Source organism: Carlito syrichta, unplaced genomic scaffold, assembly GCF_000164805.1.
Source record: "Carlito syrichta isolate Samal-C Ts95f unplaced genomic scaffold, Tarsius_syrichta-2.0.1 Scaffold301559, whole genome shotgun sequence".
In the NCBI taxonomy this organism is placed as follows: Eukaryota; Metazoa; Chordata; class Mammalia; order Primates; family Tarsiidae; genus Carlito; species Carlito syrichta.
Genome location: NW_007245655.1, coordinates 3,438 through 21,891, shown reverse-complemented (window position 1 = coordinate 21,891; position 18,454 = coordinate 3,438). Strand labels below are relative to the sequence as shown.

At 46.2% G+C, this 18,454-nt stretch overlaps 1 pseudogene; it reads left to right on the top strand.

The window, feature by feature from the left end:
* The first annotated feature begins 13,121 nt into the window (after positions 1-13,121).
* LOC110595382 lies at positions 13,122-13,603 on the top strand (annotated as a pseudogene).
* Positions 13,604-18,454: the final 4,851 nt, after the last annotated feature.

Below are 18,454 nucleotides of genomic sequence, written 5' to 3'. Positions count from 1 at the left end.
CCCAGCGCCGCCCTTCCCCGCGGCTCAGCCGGCCTCTGCCCTCTTAGCCGCCGCGCAGCGCCGGCCCCCCGTGCTTCCTCAGGAAGTGCGTGGAGGCCGGGCGAGATGAACAATTAGCACGTCTTATCTGGCTCTTGCCACTTCCAGCCCTACTTGTATCTGTGTTACTCAGAGGAGGATAGTGAGGAACAGAGTGGGGAATCGATTTTTCTTGTTTTTTCTGTGAATAGGGGCGGTGTGTGTGTGGACGGGGCGGGCGGGGGGTGCGGTGGTCGTGGGAGGAACGGCTATGTTGCTCAGGCTGGTCTCGAACTCCTGGGCTGAAGCGATTCTCCTGCCTCGGCTTCCCAAAGTGCTAGGATTGATTACAAGCGTGAACCGCAGCGACCAGCCTCTTTATTATTTTTTATTTTTTTGAGTCGGAGTCTCTCTGTAGCCCAGGCTGGAGTGCAGTGGCAGGCTCATCGCCACCGCAACCTCCACCTGTTGGGCTCAGATGATCCTTCTGCCTCAGGCTTCCTAGTACCTGGAACCACAAGCATGCGCTATCACGCCTGGTTAATTTTTCTTGATTTATGGTAGAGTCCTGGCCCTTAAATCGTCCTTGTACTACCTCCCTAGTAAATGAGCCTTCCAGCAGCAGCGGGCCTTTTTTGTAGGTTACTAGGACCCAGGTGCCACCACCCAGAAGCTCATAGTCAAGGGAGAGGCCTAAGCAATGATCAGCTGTATAACAGTCCTGACACCTAAGAGGGGTGTTGGCAAGTTTTTTTGGTTTTTTTGAGTTGGAGTCTCACTCTGTCGCCCAGACTGGAGTGCAGTGGCCGCTCCCGGCCACCGCAGCCTCGACCTGCTGGGCTCCGGCGATCCTTCCACCTCAGCCTTCCGAGTAGCCGGAATTACAGGCATGCGCTACCACGCCCGGCTGATTTTTTGATTTATTGTAGAAATGAGGTCTCACTGCCCAGGCGGGTCTCGAACCGGCGGGCTCAGGCAATCCACTCACAGCCTCCCAAAGGTGCGTGATTACAGGCTGAGCCACCGAGCTGTAAAGACTAGGCAGTAAATATTTGGGGCATGACCACCCATTATGTCTCTGTTGCAATATAGTTGAGTTAATAGATGTAACCTTAGGCAATGAGATTTGAATTTTGTATAATCTGCACATGCTACAAAATAGTCTTTGTGATTTTTCAGATGGGTGTGGTGGCTCCCACCTATAATCCCAGCACTTTGGGAGGCCAAGGTGAGAGGATTGCCTGAGCCCACAGGTCTCAGACCAGCCTGGGCAACATGGTGAGACTTCATCTCTACTATAAATCAAGAAAAATTAGCTAGGCATGGTGGCATGTGCCAGTAGTTCCAGTTACCTGGAAAGCTGAGCTGGAAGGATCACCTGAGCCCAGCAGGTCGAGGCTGCGGTGGCCGGGAGCGTGCCACTGCACTCTGGGCAACGGAGTGAGACACCAACTTAAAAAAAATTTTTTTACATAGTGTTTGCACCGGGCTCAGTGGCTCAGCCTGTAATCCCGCACCTTTGGGAGGCTGAGGTGAGTGGATTGCCTGAGCCCGCGGGTTTGAGAACCACATGGGCAAATTGGCAAGACCTCATCTCTACAATAAGTCAAAAATCAGCTGGGTGTGGTAGCGCATGCCTGTAATTCTGGCTACTCGGAAGGCTGAGGCGGAAGGATCGCCAGAGCCCAGCAGGTCAAGGCTGTGGTGGCAGGGAGCAGCCACTGCACTCCAGTCAGGGCGACAGAGTGAGACTCCAACTCAAAAAAAAAAAAATAGTGTTTGTATTTTTTCCTTAACCATTTAAAACAGTTAAAATGATTAATTGACAAGCCATATAAAACCAGCTGGTAGGTCATACTTGGCCCCCTTGGCCATAACACCTAACCTAGAATGTCAGAGCTAAAAGGTACCTCAGCCGGGACCAGGTACTGACCAGATCCTGGTCCTCAGGGTTACACAATAAATCCATACTAGAAACTACATTCCAGTTTTCCTGGGCCAGACCAAGGCTCTTCTACCACATTGCTTTGTGCTAAGAAAATGACATTGGGGCCGGGCGCAGTGTCTCACACCTGTAATCCCAGCACTTTGAGAGGCAGAGGCATGAGAATTGCCTGGGACCAGGGGTTGCAGGCAAGCCTGGGTAACTTGGCGAGACCTCATCTCTACAATAAATCAAAATATTAGCTGGGTTTGATGGCACACACCTGTAGTTCCAGCTACTTGGATCACCTGAGCCCAGCAGGTCAAGACTATGATGGCCATGAGTGTGCCACTGCACTTCAGCCTGGGCAACAGAGTGAAATTCCAACTCAAAAAAAGAAAGAAAGAAAGAAAGAAAATGACATTTGGAATTAGAGAGGCCAGGCACAGTGGCTCGGCCTATAATCCCAGCACTTTGGGAGGCCGAGGTGAGAGGATTGCCTGAGCCCACAGGTTCAAGACTAGACTGGACAACTTGGTGATACCTAGTCTCTACAGTAAATCACAAAAACTAGCCGTGTGTGGTAGTGTGCATCTGTAGTTCCAGCTACTTGGAAGGCTGAGGCAGAAGGATCACCTGAGTCCAGCAGGTCAAGGCTGCAGTGGCCATGAGCGTGCCACTGCACTCCAGCCTGGGTGACAAAAGTGAGACTCCAACTCAAAAAAAAAAAAAGGAATTAGAGAAAATTAGAAAAGAGAAGTCTTTCTGGAGAAATGGGAAATTGGCTTTATCCTGAAGCCTAGGTATCATAATTAATAAGTATCTGTTGAATTAATGAAAGTGATTTATTTGGCCAGGCTCAGTGGCTCACGCCTATAATCTCTGCACTTTGGGAAGCTGAGGTGAGAGAATTGCCTGAGCCCATGGGTTCGAGACCAGCCTGGGCAACTTGGCAAGACATCATCTCTACAATGAATTAAAAAAAACAACTAGCCAGGTGTGGTTGTGCACGCCTGTAGTTCCACCTACTTGGGAGGTTGAGGTTGAAGGATCGCCTGAGCCCAGCAGGCCGAGGCTTTGGTGGCCGGGAGGATGCCACTGCCCTGCAACTGGGATGACAGAGTGAGATTCCAACTCAAAAAAAAGTGATTTATTTTATTTTTATTTTATTTATTTTAGTAGAGACAAGGTCTTGCTATATTGCCCAGGCTGGTCTTCAACTCCTGGGCTCAAGAAATTCTCCTGCCTCAGCTTCCCAAAGTGCTGTAATCACAGGCATGAGCCACTATGCCCAGTCTAAGAAAGTGTTATTAACTAAACAAAAAAGAGTGGAGACCTGGGCACGAAGGCTCACGCTTGTAATCCCAGCACTTTTGGAGGCAGAGACAAGAGGATTGCCTGAGCCCAGGGGCTCGAGACCAGCCTGGGCAACTTGGTGAGACCTCGTCTCTACAATAAATTTTAAAAAATTGTCCGGGCATGGTGGCATGCACCTGTAGTTCCAACTACTTGGAAGGCTGAGGCAGAAGGATTGCTTGAGCCCAGCCAGTCGAGGCTGCAGTGGCTGTGAGCATGCCACTGTACTCCAGCCTGGGCGACAAGAGTGAGACTCCAACTCAAAAAAAAAAGAGTTGGGAAAAGCACCCCAAGAAGGACAACCAAAATGGGAAAGAGTGTAAGGACTTCGAGATAGGAATATAAGTGTGTTGTTTGATAAAGAGGATTAGACACATTTGACTGGAAAGGTAGGAATGAATAACATATTGGAAGATGAAGACAAAAAAAGAGGGCCATAAAGTTCAGGCTAAGAAATTTTTCTTTGAAGCTGGGCGCAGTGGCTCACACCTATAATAAGCACGTGGGGAGGCCAAGGTGAGAGGATTGCCTGAGCTCAGGGGTTCAAGACCAGTCTGAGCAACTTGGTGAGACCTCGTCTCTATAGCAAATCAAAAAATAACCCAGGCATGTTAGCGTGTGCCTATAGTTCCAGCTACTAGGAAGGCTGAGGCGGAAAGATCACCTGAGCCATTGAAGTAGAGGTGGCGATGGCCATGAGTGTGCCACTGTACTTCAGCCTGGGTGAGAGTGAGACCCCAACTCCAAAAAAATAAAAAAAGAAATTTTGACTTTAATTTGACTTTAATGAGTATACAAGGGGGGACCCCAAAATACTGTAATTATTTTTTAGAGGGTGGGCCCCTTGTAGTACAGGCTTTCCCTGATAGATAAGTGTTCTGGGAACCCACTGGCATCAATGTACTAGTGTTGCTGTGAGAGGCTGCTTTCAGCTTCAGTGAAGTTTATTTATTTATTTATTGAGATTCAACACCTTTGTCCATTTCATAATGGGTGATTTAGGAGCACACTTGCCCACACCACAATGAGTGTTCAGCAGTTTTTGACCAAAAAGGACATGACTCCTGAGCCCCACCCTTCCTATTCACCTGACCTCACCCCAAGCGACTCTTTTTGCTTCCCCGATGAAAAAAGTCTTCAAAGGGAAACACTTTATGATGTGGAAGCAGTAAAACAAAAAACAGCAGAGGCGTTAAAAGGCATAAAAATTGACGAGTTCAAAAACTGTTTTGAGCAGTGGAAAAAGCATCCCAATAGGTGTATTGAATCAAACGGAGAGTACTTTGAAGGTGACTGAAGTTTAAACATGTAAGAATAAGTACACAATTTTTTATAAATAAATTCTGAGTTTTTTGGGGTCCCCCTCATATACTAAAGGTATACATACTCCTATACTTTTTGCATTTGCAGTGTCATTTGCAAAATGATGTTTTAGGAAGATAAATAAGAAAGAGGTAGAACTTGGGTCTGTCTTAAGATTAGGTAGGACTTGGCATACAGTAAATTCTAAGAAAATATTTGTTCAGTGAAACGAATATATATAAGATAGATGGAGTAAATAAGGAAAAAAAATATTGGACTGGGCGCGGTGGCTCAAGCCTATAACCTCAGCACTTTAGGAGGCTGAGGCAGGATAATTGCCTAAGCCCCTAAGTGCAAGACCAGCCTGGACAACATAGCCAGAACTACAAAAAAATCAAAATATTAACTAGACATTGTAGCCCACACCTGCACCTGTACTGCCAGCTACTCAGGAGGCTGAGGCAGAAGGATCACCTGAGCCTAGGTGGCTCATGCCTGTAATCCCAGCACTTTGGAAGGCAGGGGTGAGAGGATTGCCTGAACCCACTGGTTCAAGACCAGCCTGGGCAATATAGCAAGACCTTGTCTCTACAATCAAAAAAATTAGGTGGGTGTGGTGGTGTGCATCTGTGGTTCCAGCTACTTGGAAAGCTGAAGTGGAAGGATCACCTGAGCCCAGCAGGTCCAGGCTGCAGTGGCTGTGAGCATGCCACTGCATTCCAGCCTAGGACTTCGACTCAAAAACAAAAACAAACAAAACAGAATTCAGCAATTCCTTTTTTTTTTTGAGTCAGGGTCTTACTCTTTCGTCCAGGCTGGAGTGTAGTGGGATGGATTCTTTCACCACAGCCTCCCAAGTAGCTGGGACTACAGGCATATACCACCATGCTCAGCTAATTTTCTGATTTTTTTTTTTTTTTTTTTTGTAGATATGAGATCTTAGTATGGTGCCTAGGCTGACTCCTGGGCTCAAGCAGTTCTCTCACCTCAGTCTCCCAAAGTGCTGGGATTATAGGTGTGAGCCACCCCACCCAGCAAAAGCAGGATTTATTAAATGTTTTTGAACATAGCCTGTTATGTGTGTTCTCTAAAGCTAATTAAACAGAACTGAATCTCACCCCTGAGGGCTTTACTGCATAAAATTTTTTCTAAAGAGTAAAAGGAATGCTAGGTGCAGTGGCACACACCTATAATACCAGCACTTTGGGAGACTGAGGCAGGAGAATCACTTGAGGTCAGGAATTCAAGATCATCTTGGGCAACAAACTGAGATTATGTCTCTACAAAGCAAAATTTTTTTTAAATTAAAAAGATGTCCATAAAACCAAGACATTAATCTTAATCTCATTCAACTTTATTTTCTTAGTTTTATTAACTGATAGGAGGCAGGAAATGTATATCTGACATATCCACACCATACAAAAAACAAAACAAATAAAACTTAAGGAAATCTTTTTTTTTTTTTTTTTTTTTTAAGTAGGAGTCTCACTCCATCACCTAGGCTGGAGCATAGTGGCACACTCACCGCACCTCAACGTTGACCTGCTGAGCACCAATGATCTTTCTGCCTCAGCCTTCCAAGTAGCCAGAACTACAGGTGCACGCTTCCACACCTGGCTAATTTTTTATTTATTGTAGAGACGAGGTCTTGCCCAGTTGCCCAGGTTGGTCTCGAACCCAGGGGCTAGGGCAATCCACTCGCCTCAGCCTCCCAAAGTGCTGGAATTACAGGCTGAGCCACCGAGCCTTTTTTTTTTTTTTGAGTTGGAGTCTCACTCCACTCCACGGTGGAGTGCAGAGGCACACTCACAGCCACCGCAGCCTTGACCTGCTAGGCTCAGGCGGTCCTTCTGCCTCAGCCTTCCAAGCAGCTAGAACTACAGGCATGCACCACCACGCCCAGCTAATTTTTTGATTTATTGTAGAGATGAGGTCTTGTCATGTTGCCCAGGTTGGTCTAGAACCCGTGAGCTCAGGCATTCCTCTCGCCTCTGCCTCCCAAAGTGCTGGGATTACAGATGTGAGTCATCATGCCCAGCTGCCAGACTGGTCTTGAACTCCTAACCTCAAGTGATTCTCTCACCTTGATTTCCCAAAGTACTAGGCATACAGATGTGAACCATCATACTCCACCAGGATCTAGGGTTTTGTTGTTGTTGTTGGTTTTTGGTGTCAACAAACTTGTTTTAATGTATACATACATATATACATACATACACAGTCACACCCTTCTTCAACCAGGACAGAGCTAGATCACATTCCAGATTTCTGGAGACTCTCTAGAGAGAGCCTAGGGCTGGCAGTTTTCACAGATGACAACCAATAGGGGGCCCTTTTATTTTTTATTTTTATTTAATTTAATTTATTTATTTATTTTGAGTTGGAGTCTCACTCTGTCGCCCAGACTAGAGTGCAGTGGCACGCTCACAACCACCATAGCCTCGACCTGCTGGGCTCCGGCAATCCTTTCACCTCAGCCTTCCAAGTAGCTGGAACTACAGGCGCGCGCTATCACACCTGGCTAATTTTTTGGATTTATTGTAGAGATGAGGTCTCGCCAAGTTGCCCAGGCGGGTCTCGAACCCGCGGGCTCAGGCAATCCACTCATCTCAGCCTCCCAAAATGCTGGGATTACACGCTGAACTACCAAGCCCGGCTTGGGGGAGGCCTTTTATTAACAAGGGAAGGGACTGGGTGCATTCTGGGAACATGTGTCTTGTCTGGGGCTTCACGCAGGCCCAGACAGAGCTCTACTATACTCTCTTCATCAGCTCTTTGTCCTGCATAGACAACTCTGCCATCTTTTCTTTTTTTGAGTTGGAGTCTCAAAAAAAATAGTGCATTGGCATGCTCACAGCCACCCCAGTGTCGCTCTGCTGGGCTCTGGTGATCTTCCACTTCAGCCTTCCAAATAGCCAGAACTATAGGTGCATGCTACCATGCCCAGCAAATTTTTTGATTTATTGTAGAGATGAGGTCTCACCAAGTTGCCCAGGCTGACCTTGGGCTCAGGTAATCCTTTCACCTTGGCCTCCCAAAGTTCTGGGATTACAGGCTTGAGCCACCACACCTGGCCAACTCTGTCATATTTTTGCCCATCCACTCATGGAGGTCCAGGTACTTGGAGACACATCAGTCCAGGCACAAAGATTCATTCTTGGGCAGTTCTGTTTCCCTGTAGTGGGGTAGCATGCACTCCTGGTGACAGACACTGGTCATTCTGTTGTAAATCGGTCATGATCTCTACCTCCAGCTGGCAGCTAGCTGCTAGGCCCTGAGTGGATCCATCTCAGCCTGGCACCGTCACCATGGAAGGGAATCAATCTCCTTCTGGCCACCTGATCCCCCACCTAGGAGTCCATGGCGACCCCAACTTCTAGAAAATATCAGGACCTAGGTTTTGAATAACAACTTATACAAATAAATTCTATCCAACAACCAAAAATAATTAAGATATAACTCCAATCTTGACTTGTGTCTCAAAAATTTGTATTAGTGCTACATATTTTTTAATTTTGAAAATTCGAATTTTAGAAATGTCAGAACTTACAGAAAAGTTACAAGTCCAGTTCAAAATAAATTGTTTTTATGTAGACAATTTGAGAGTAAGCTGCCAACTCCAACAGAAACACTTTCCTACAAAGCCACAATGCAAAATTCTGTCAAGAACAGGAATTTAGCAATGATACCATATTACCATCTAATCCTCAGACCCTCTTTCAAGTTTAATCAATTGTCCCAATGATGTCCCTTACAGCAAACGAGTCCAGTCCAGAATTACATGTTGCATTGAACTATTTTATCTCCGGACAGTCTCTAATTATTTATAAATCATAGAAACACCTTTTTTTTTTTTTTGAATCATGGTCTCATTCTGCACCCTGGCTGGAGTACAATGACACAATCAAAGCCCACTTCAGGCTCTTACTCCTGGGTTCAAGTGATTCTAGTGTGTCAGCCTCCCAAGTAGCTGGGATTACAGATATGTGTCACTGCACCTGGCTACTTTTTAAATTTTTTTCTTTGATGAGGTCTTGCTATGTTGTCCTGGAAGCTCTTGAATTCCCAGCCTCAAGCAATCTTCCTGCTTCTACCTCCACTTCTCAAAGTGCTGGCATTACAGGCATGAGTCACTTCAATTGGCCGCTCCCGGCCACCGCAGCCTCGACCTGCTGGGCTCTGGCGATCCTTCCACCTCAGCCTTCCAAGTAGCTGGAACTACAGGTGCGCGCTACCACACCCAGCTAATTTTTTTGATTTTTTGTAGAGATGAGGTCTCACCAAGTTGCCCAGGCGGGTCTCGAACCCACGGGCTCAGGCAATTCACTCACCTCAGCCTCGCAAGGCACAGGATTACAGGCTGAGCCACCGAGCCCGGCTAACTTTTTAATTTTATTGTAGGAATGAGGTGTCGCCAAGTTGCCCAGGCTGGTCTTGAACCACTGGGCTTGGGCAATTCTCTCACCTTTGCCTCCCAAAATGCTGGGATTACAGGTGTGAGCCACCACACCCGGGCACTTTTTTCTCTTAATTGTAATAGTGTTCTGGAGTTTCTCTTTCCCTCAATCCCTTCCTTACTCTTTATCCAGTACAAATCTCCTAATACTTAGCTTCTCCCTTCCCATCTGTCTCTTCTATTCTTCCTTTCAGTTCTGTACCACAGAGGGTTGGTAGCCGAGTTGAAGGTGATCTAAAGGTGAGCAAGTGAAGGGAAAATTCTCTTTGTTGGTAGGCTGGGGGATTAAAGGGCAAGGCTGAGAATATACCTATTTTTGGATTTTGTTCTGTTTTTTTTTTTAATTGGAGTCTCACTCTGTCGCCCAGGCTAGAGTGCAGTGGCATGCTGACAGCCACTGCAGCCTCGACCTGCTGGGCTTCAGCCTTCCAAGTAACTGGAACTACAGGTTATACCTATGTTTTAATACATTTTGATATTGACAATAACTGACAGTCTTTCCTGAGTCTACCTCAATGGCCTCTTGATTAATTACCAAGTGTTCCTAATTTGAATGTTCCTAAGTATCCTAGCATATATTTACATCTCTTCCATAAGTCAGTTACACTTTAAGTCTACCTAGTTTTCCTATCTATTCCTTCCATCTTGCATCCTTTTGAATATCTTCTGTGGCAAGTTACAGAAAACGAAATTCAAATTGCCTTGAACATTAAGTGAGGTTCAGCCAGGTATAGTGACTCATATTTGTAATCCCTGCACTTTAGGAGGCTGAGGTGGGAGAATTGCTTGACTTCAGGACTACAAGACCAGCCTGGGCAACATAGAGAGACTTTGTCCCAACCCAAGATCAAAAAATTAGTGGGAACATGGTGGTGTGCGCCTATAGTCCCAGCTATTCAGGAGGCTGAGGAGGGAGGATTGCTTGAGCCCAAGATATTGAGGCTTTGGGGAGCCATGATCATGCCTCAGCACTCCAGTGTGGGCAACAGAGTGAGGACCTTGACTCAAAAAAATTGGGTTCATTCGTTATTAATACTAAAAAGTCTTTAGTGAGCCGGGCTCGGTGGCTCAGCCTGTAATCCCACGCCTTTGGGAGGCTGAGGTGAGTGGATTGCCTGAGCCCGCGGGTTCAAGACCTGCCTGGGCAGCGAGACCTCATCTCTACAATAATAAATCAAGAAATCAGCTGGGCGTGGTAGTACGCTCCTATAATTCCGGCTACTTGGAAGGCTGAGGTGGAAGGATGACCAGAGCCCAGCAGGTCGAGGCTGCGGTGGCGAGCGGCCACTGCACTCCAGTTTCGGCGACAGAGTGAGACTCCAACTCAAAAAAAAAAAAAAGTCTTCAGTGTTAGTTTGATTCAAAAGTCAGTCTTCTCAACTCTCTCTCTCTCTGCCATTTGTGCCATAACCTTATTTTGAGGCTGTTTAATGTTGCATACCATTTGAAAGGAGTGAAAGGACTCCTTCCTGACCTATCTCAGTTAGTACAAACATGTTTATCTCCCAGAGGCACCCAAAAGTTCTCCTGGAAACAAACTAGGTCACATGCCCACCTTTTAACCAAAAACTGTGAAGAGATGGGATAATGCAGATTAGTTGAGGAGAATCCAGAGTCATGGATGGAATTAGCTTTTTCCAAGTACATAGGCCAAGCAGGGAGAGTGTGGGTACCAGAATGCCAACAGTGATGGTTATCAGAAGAAGGTGATGTAGTACTGGGAAGAAATTCACATCTTCCTCTTTTTCACTGTATATTGACAACAGTATGTCATCGAACAAAAACACTGAAGTTGAAGTTAGGAGACTTGGCTAAAAATAGTAACTTTGGAACCATCTCTAAGCTACAGTTTCTAGTTCTATAAATTGGCAATATGATGTAGGTCTTCCTCACAGGGCTGGTGTAAAGGCCGAACAATATGGCCACGTAAAACCATACATTCATTTACAAAATGTTTAAAGAGCACAAAGTATGTGTCTGGCTCTGTGCTAGGTGCTGGGAATCACGGCAGAAATGAGACCTAGTACTTTAGTTTTTTTGTTTTTGTTTTTTGACTCGGGATCTCACTGTAACCCAGACTGGAGTGCAGTGGCATGATCATGGCTCCCTGCAGCCTCCACCCCCTGGCCTCAGGTGATCCTCTTGTCTCAGTCTCCTGAATAGCTGGGACTATAGGTGTGTACTGCCATGCCTGGCTAATTTTTTTTTTTTTTTGAGTTGGAGTCTCACTCTATTGCCCAGGCTGGAGTGCAGCAGCGCCCACAGTCACTGCAACCTCGACCTGCTGGGCTCAGGTGATCCTTTCGTCTCAGCCTTCCAAGTAGCTAGAACTACCACACCCAGCTAATTTTTTGATTTATTGTAGAGACAAGGACTCGCCAAGTTACCCAGGCTGGTCTCAATCCCCTGAGCTCAGGCAATCCTCTTGCCTCCACCTCCCATAGTGCTGGGATTACAGGCTTGAGCCACCACACCCGGCCTTTTTTTTTTTTTTTTTAAGAGAGAGATGGGGTTCTCACTATGTTGCCCAGGCTGGCCTCACACTCCAGGGCTCAAACAGTCCTCCCACCTTGGCCTTCTAAAATGCTGGGATTATAGGCATGAGCCACTGCGCCCAGCTGAGACCTAGTACTTACTTTCATAGTCCAGGAGGGGAACACACACCTAAGCAGGAACTTATAACGCATTGAGTGCAGCAGTGGTCAGGTATTTTGGAAGCACAGAAACCTGTCACAAAAATCTAACCTGAGGCAAATTGGGTGGGAGAAGGTCTCAGAGAGGGTTGCTTGAAGAAGGTGAACTCTGAGCTGAATCTTAAGGCTTTTCTTGGGTTGGCCACCTATGTTCCTTTCCTTTCCCTTCCAAAATCCCATCAAATAATAATAAAGGAATTTGAGACTAGATTAAGGACAAGTAGAACAGGAGAAGATATAAAAGAGCACCAGAGAGTTCCACAAATTCTTGGAACTTGGAAATTGGATGGAGTGTTAACTGCCTAAGCCAACTACAGGAATTTCCGCCCTAAACTGCCGAGGAGAAACCGTTTACAATTGGACCTATTCTCCCAGAAGAACCCTGAGAAACTCAGTCTAGAATGCACTGGATATATCCTTAGCCACTTTTGAAAATTAAGACATTTCTCCTGGTTTCCCTTTTCTTATCCTACTTCCTGCATTATTTTCTTCTCAGTATTTATGTTTACCTATCATACCATGTATTTTACTTATGTATCAGTTGTTGTTTTTATGTTTTTTTTTTTGAGTTGGAATCTCACTCTGTCTCCCAGACTAGAGTGCAGTGGCCACTCCTGGCCACCACAGCCTCGACCTGCTGGGCTCCGGCGATCCTTTCACCTCAGCCTTCCAAGTAACCGGAATTACAGGCATGCGCTACCACGCCCAGCTGATTTTTTGATTTATTGTGGAGATGAGGTCTCCCTGCCCAGGCGAGTCACGAACCGCGGGCTCAGGCAATCCACTCACCTCAGCCTCCCAAAAGCGCAGGATTACAGGCTGAGCCACCGAGCCCGGTTTATGTATCAGTTTTATTACATGTCTCTTCCAACCAACTGGAGAACATAGTAAACTCCAAAAAGTTGGGAAATTTTGTTGATTTTGTTTATAGGTGCTTTGCTCACAGTTGGCATATAGCAGGCATTTAATAGTATTTATGAAATGAATGGATGAGCCGGGCTCGGTGGCTCAGCCTGTAATCCCGTGCCTTGGGAGGTTGAGGTGAGTGGATTGCCTGAGCCCGCAGGTTCGAAACCCGCCTGGGCAGGCGAGACGTCATCTCTACAATAAATCAAAAAATTAGCCGGGGGTGGTAGCACGTGCCTGTAATTCCGGCTACTAGGAAGGCTGAGGTGGAAGGATCGCCGGAGCCCAGCAGGTCGAGGCTGCGGTGGCCGGGAGCGGCCACTGCACTCCAGTCTGGGCGACACAGTGAGACTCCAACTCAAAAAAAAAAAAACAGAGGCGCAGTCCTACCCACTGGCGGCTCGCAGACTGTTAGGTGTTCAGGCTCGTCGTGGCGTGACCCTCCTACCCCGCTGTCCCCTGCATCATGGCGGCCGTCAGGGTCCTGGTGGTGTCGAGGCTGGCAGCGGCTCCTGGCCGTCTGCGGCTGCTGTCTCCCGGAGGTCAGATGCCCCCCTGGCGCTCGGCCCTTCACGGCTCGGCGCCGCGACCTGGGGCTAAGGTCGCGGCGGTGCTATCTGGATGTGGCATCTACGACGGTACTGAGATCCATGAGGCTTCCGCCTTGTGCTGCATTGCACCGTCCTTGCAGCCAGGGTGCTCCGAGGCGTCGAGGTCACCGTGGACCGCGAGCAAGAGGAAGGCGGCAAGTGGTCTTACGCCGGGACCGCAGAGACCGTCAAGGCTCTGGGCGCCAAGCACTGTGTGAAGGGGGTGGCCGAAGCTCACGTGGACCAGAAAAACAAGGTGGTCACAACGCCAGCCTTCATGTGTGAGACGGCACTCCACCACATCCATGACGGGAGTAGGGCCATGGTGAAGAAGGTGCTGGAACTCACCAGAAAGTGATGTGCACACAGGGCAACCAGTTCAGTGCCTGAACTCGGCTTCCCCTCCCTGCCACATGATTGGTGGCCACTCTCCGTCCAGCTGAGAATGTGGCAGGGGTTTATTTTTCTGCTTAAACCGGCAGGTGTTTTCTACCTAAGGAGGCAACACTGCACTAGCTAGGGGGTGGTTGGGACATTTCATTTGAGCTTGGATGAACTTCCTTCTACATAGAGGGAGTCAGAGGCAACTTGAATCCCTCATCCAAACGTTTTATGTGTGCACACGCTTACCATTTGAGTTTGTCCACATGGATGTGTGCACATATGGAAAGGTGTACACTCAGAGGCATTTGCTTAGGGGTTTCCATAAAATGCACACACTTGCAGATGTATTCTCTGCCTCTAACAAGCAGTGTGACTCCCCCACTGTGTGTGTCCAGAAAACTGAAATCAGAGTCAGCTTTTTCAGGAAGAGAATTGCTCTTCTTTAGTCTTAGGTTTGGAGTTTCAAGTTACTTAGGTCTTGGAAGAAAAAAAAAATTAAGTTTGTAACTGCTAATCAGGAAACCAGAAATACCATGTTTATGGGAAAAACTGATTCTCTGATGTGAATTTGTGCTAGTCAAACCAAGAGGATTTCTAAAGTAGATCCTGTAGCCCCAGAAAACAAGTTCTTGCGAGTGGAAACTTCAACAACTCTTGTTTCAGGCTTTCTGAACCTGGTCATGAGGAGTGTCAGTCTCGGATCTCTTTATCCAGGAAAGGGAATCACAGACACTTAGCCTCAGGTAGTTGTGGAGTGAGTTGACAGGTGTGGGTTTTATATAGCAGAATCCCACAGATGATGTGTAAAAGGGAAATAAAGGATGCTATGCTGGAAAAAAAAAAAGAAATGAATGGATGGATAGGTGAATGGATGGATAGATAAATACCACACAAGGTGATGGGCGGTATAGGATTGAAAAAAGGGGATATTCACTGGGTTTAGAATTAGATCTTCCAGGTCTATCGCCCTATTTCATGCAGTTAGGTGACCCACTCCCCATTGCTTCCACCCAACTGCAAGAGACACAGTCATGAGGTGCTTAATGATGATGGGGAAACATTCTGAGAAACATGTTGTTACTCAGTTCCACTGTTGTGTGAATATCATAGAGTGTACTTACACAAACATGGATGGTATAAGCTACCACACACTTAGGCTATTGTTCCTAGGCCTCAAACCTGTTCAGCATGTTATTATACTAAATATTGTAGGCCAGAGATCCTCAACTCCCAGTTAGGAACCAGGAGGCACAGCAGGAGGTGAGTGGCGTGTGAATGAGTGAAGCTTCATCTGTATTTACAGCCACTTCCCATTGTTTGTATTACCATCTGAGTTTCATCTTCTGTCAGGTCAGTGGAGGCATTGGATTCTCATAGGCATGCGAACCCTATTGTGAATTGCCCATGCGAGCAATCTAGGTTGTGCGCTCCTTATGAGAATCTAATGTCTGATGATCTGAGGTGGAACTGAAGAAGAGTTGCTAGTGCTGGGAAGCGGCTGCAAATACAGATTAACATTAGCAGTGAGGTTTGAATGCATAGAGACCATAATGAATCAGTTGCTTTCAGACTCATATCAAAACCCAATCAGTGGGCTGGGCACAGTGGCTCATGCCTATAATCCCAGCGTTTTGGGAGGTGAAGGTGAGAGGAATGCCTAAGACCAGGGATTCCAGACCGGCCTGGGCAACTTGGCAAGACCTCCTCTCTACAATAAATCAAAACATTAGCCGGGCGTGGTGATGTGTGCCATAGTTCCAGCTTCTTGGAAGGCTGAGGCAGAATGGTTGCTAAGCCCAGCAAGTCAAAGCTATGTTAGCCATGAGCATGCCACTGCACTCTAGCCTGGGAGACAAAAAGACTCCATCTCAAACAAACAAACAGACAAACAAATAATAACCTTATTAATGAGTAGCAAGTGAATTGATGTACTTCATTTGTATTGTACATCTGGTGGTAGGCTTTAAATCAGAATCCAACACTTATTTTAGTCTGCATGTGACCTGCCCATTATTTTATTTACCACTTCTATCTATGCCTCTTTCCTGCACTATGCATGTCTCAGTCAATTTTGGTGAACCCACAAGCTAACCGTAGTCAAAAGGGGTAAAAGACAAATGTCACTGGAGAGCGTCTTTGAAAATGGGAAAAGAGCCAATGGTGAGACAGCAGAGGAGTCTAAGCTTGCCAACAAAAAGAAAGCTGTATTTAAAAGAAAAATTCCAAGAGTCCTACTTAAATTATGGGTTCTTTGCAACAGGTGATTCACATTCCTCAAGCCCGCTTTGTATATGTAGTGACCGGTTACCCACTGAAGCCACACAACCTTCAAAACTGCTTCATCATGTGGAGACAAATGACCCTGCATTAAAAGAAAAGCCTTTGGAGTTTTTCAAAAGAACAAAATGAGAACATGAAGAACAGAAGCAATTATTGAAGGCCATCACCTCATCTGATGTGGCTGCACTGAGAGTATCATTCTTAGTGACTAACCACATTGTTGTTGTTTTTTTTTTTTTTTGAGTTGGAGTCTCATTCTGTCACCCAGGCTGGAGGGCAATGGCATGCTCCCAGCCACCGCAGCCTCAAACTGCTGGGTTCAGGAAATCCTTCCACCTCAACCTTCCAAGTAGCTGGAACTACAGGCACATACCACCATGCCCAGCTAATTTTTAAAAAATTTATTGTAGAGATGAGGTCTCACCAAGTTACCCAGGCTGGCCTCGAACCCACAGGCTCAGGCAATCCTCTCACCTCAGCCTCCCAAAGTGCTGGGATTATAGGCGTGAGTCACCGCTCCGGGCCTAAAACAGCCACAATGAAACCGACAGTTGAATGTTCATGAGAAATAATGGACAATAGAATGACTTTTTTTTTTTTTTATTGTAGAGACGAGGTCTCGCCAAGTTGCCCGAGCTGGTCTTGAATCGGTGGGTTCAGATGATCCATTCGTCTTGGCCTACCAAAGTTCTGGGATTACAGGCTGAGCCACTGAGCCTGGCCGACTAACCGCATTGCTAAAGCTGAGAAACCATATACTATTGGTGAAGAGTTGATCCTGCCTGCTGCTAAGGACATTTGTCATGAACTTTTAGGAGAAGCATATGTTCCTCTTTCAGCTAGCACCATAACTAGATGAATTGATGAAATAGCAGAGGATATTAAGGCACAATTGTTAGAGAAGATTAGTGGGTCACTGTGGTACACATTCCAGGTTGATGGGTTGACCTGTGTGAACAAGGCAACAGTGCTTGTTTTTGTGTGATATATTTTTCAGAAGGATGTGCATGGAGATATGCTGTGCACTTTTGTTGTCAACTAATACCACAGCTGCAGAACTATTCAAGTCTTTCAATGATTACATACCAGGAAAACAGAATTGGTCATTTTGTGTCAGTATATGAGGTCTGACAATTAAGTTCATGAGCTCATCTTAGAAAAAGTGCTACATATATCTCATTGCTGAATATCACTACGTCACCTTCAAAGTACTCCCCTTGGGAAGCTATGCACTGACACCAGCGCCTAGTCTACCTGTGAGAGCAATTTGGGAAGTTTTTTCCTGGAATATCCATCAGAGCTGTTGTCATGAAACTGTCAGAGTTTGAATTAGAGCAATGAACAAACATTAAATTGCTTGTTAAACTTGGTAAGAGTACAAGTAAAATCAGGGACATGTTAATCCAAGTTTATGGGGCTAATGCCATGAAGAAAATGGTAGTATAAAAATGAATTATGGGACAGAAAGTGTCACCGATGAAGAGAAGTCAGGATGGCCAGTAAGGAATGGAACTGATGAAAACATTGCAAAAATTGGTCAAATTGTGCATCAATATCGTCGAGTGACTGTGAGAAGCATAGCAGACCAAATAAATATCGATAGAGAAACAGTTAGGAAAATCTTAACTGAAAATCTTGGCATGAGAAAAGTGAGTGCAAAAATGGTCCTGAAGGAGCCCTTGCATCATTACAATGCACTATCTCACACAGTACTGTCTGTGAGGGAATTTTTAGCCAGTAAACAAATAACTGTATTGGAACACCCTCCCTACTACCTTCATCTGATCCCCAATGACTTTTTCTTTACCCAAAGATAAAGAAAGAGCCGGGCTTGGTGGCTCAGCCTGTAATCCCGCACCTTTGGGAGGCTGAGGTGAGTGGATTGCCTGAGTCTGAGGGTTCGAGACCCGCCCGGGCAACTTGGCGAGACCTCATCTCTACAATAAAATGAAAAATTAGCTGGGCATAGTAGCGTGCACCTGTAGTTCCAGCTACTTGGAAGGCTGAGGCAGAAGGATCGCCAGAGCCCAGCGGGTGGAGGCTGCGGTGGCCGGGAGCGGCCACTGCACTCAAGTCTGGGTGACAGCGTGAGACTCCAACTCAAAAAAAAAAAAAAAACAAAAAAGAAGAGAGGAGAGTATGAGCGGAGGAGAGAGACAGAGAAAGGGAAGGAGAGAGAATAAGAGAAAGAAAAAGAAAAAACGAGAAAGAGTGAGAGTGAGAGAGAGAAAGAAAAAGAGAGGGAGAGAGAGAGAGGGAGAGAGTGAGAAACAGAGAGGGAGAGAGAGAGAAAGAGAGAGAGATGAGAGAGAGACAGAGAGAAAAAGAGAAAGTGTGAGAAAGAGAGAGAGACACACAGGAGAGATGATAGAAAGAGAAAGAGAAAATGAGAGAGGGAAGGAGAGAAAGGGAGAGAGATAGAAGGAGAGAGATACAGAGAGTGAGAAAGACAGAGAGAATGAGAATGAGAAAGAGAGAAAGAGAAAAAAGAGAGAAAGAGAATGAGAGAGTGAGAGACAGACAGAGAGAGAGAGAGAGAGAGAGA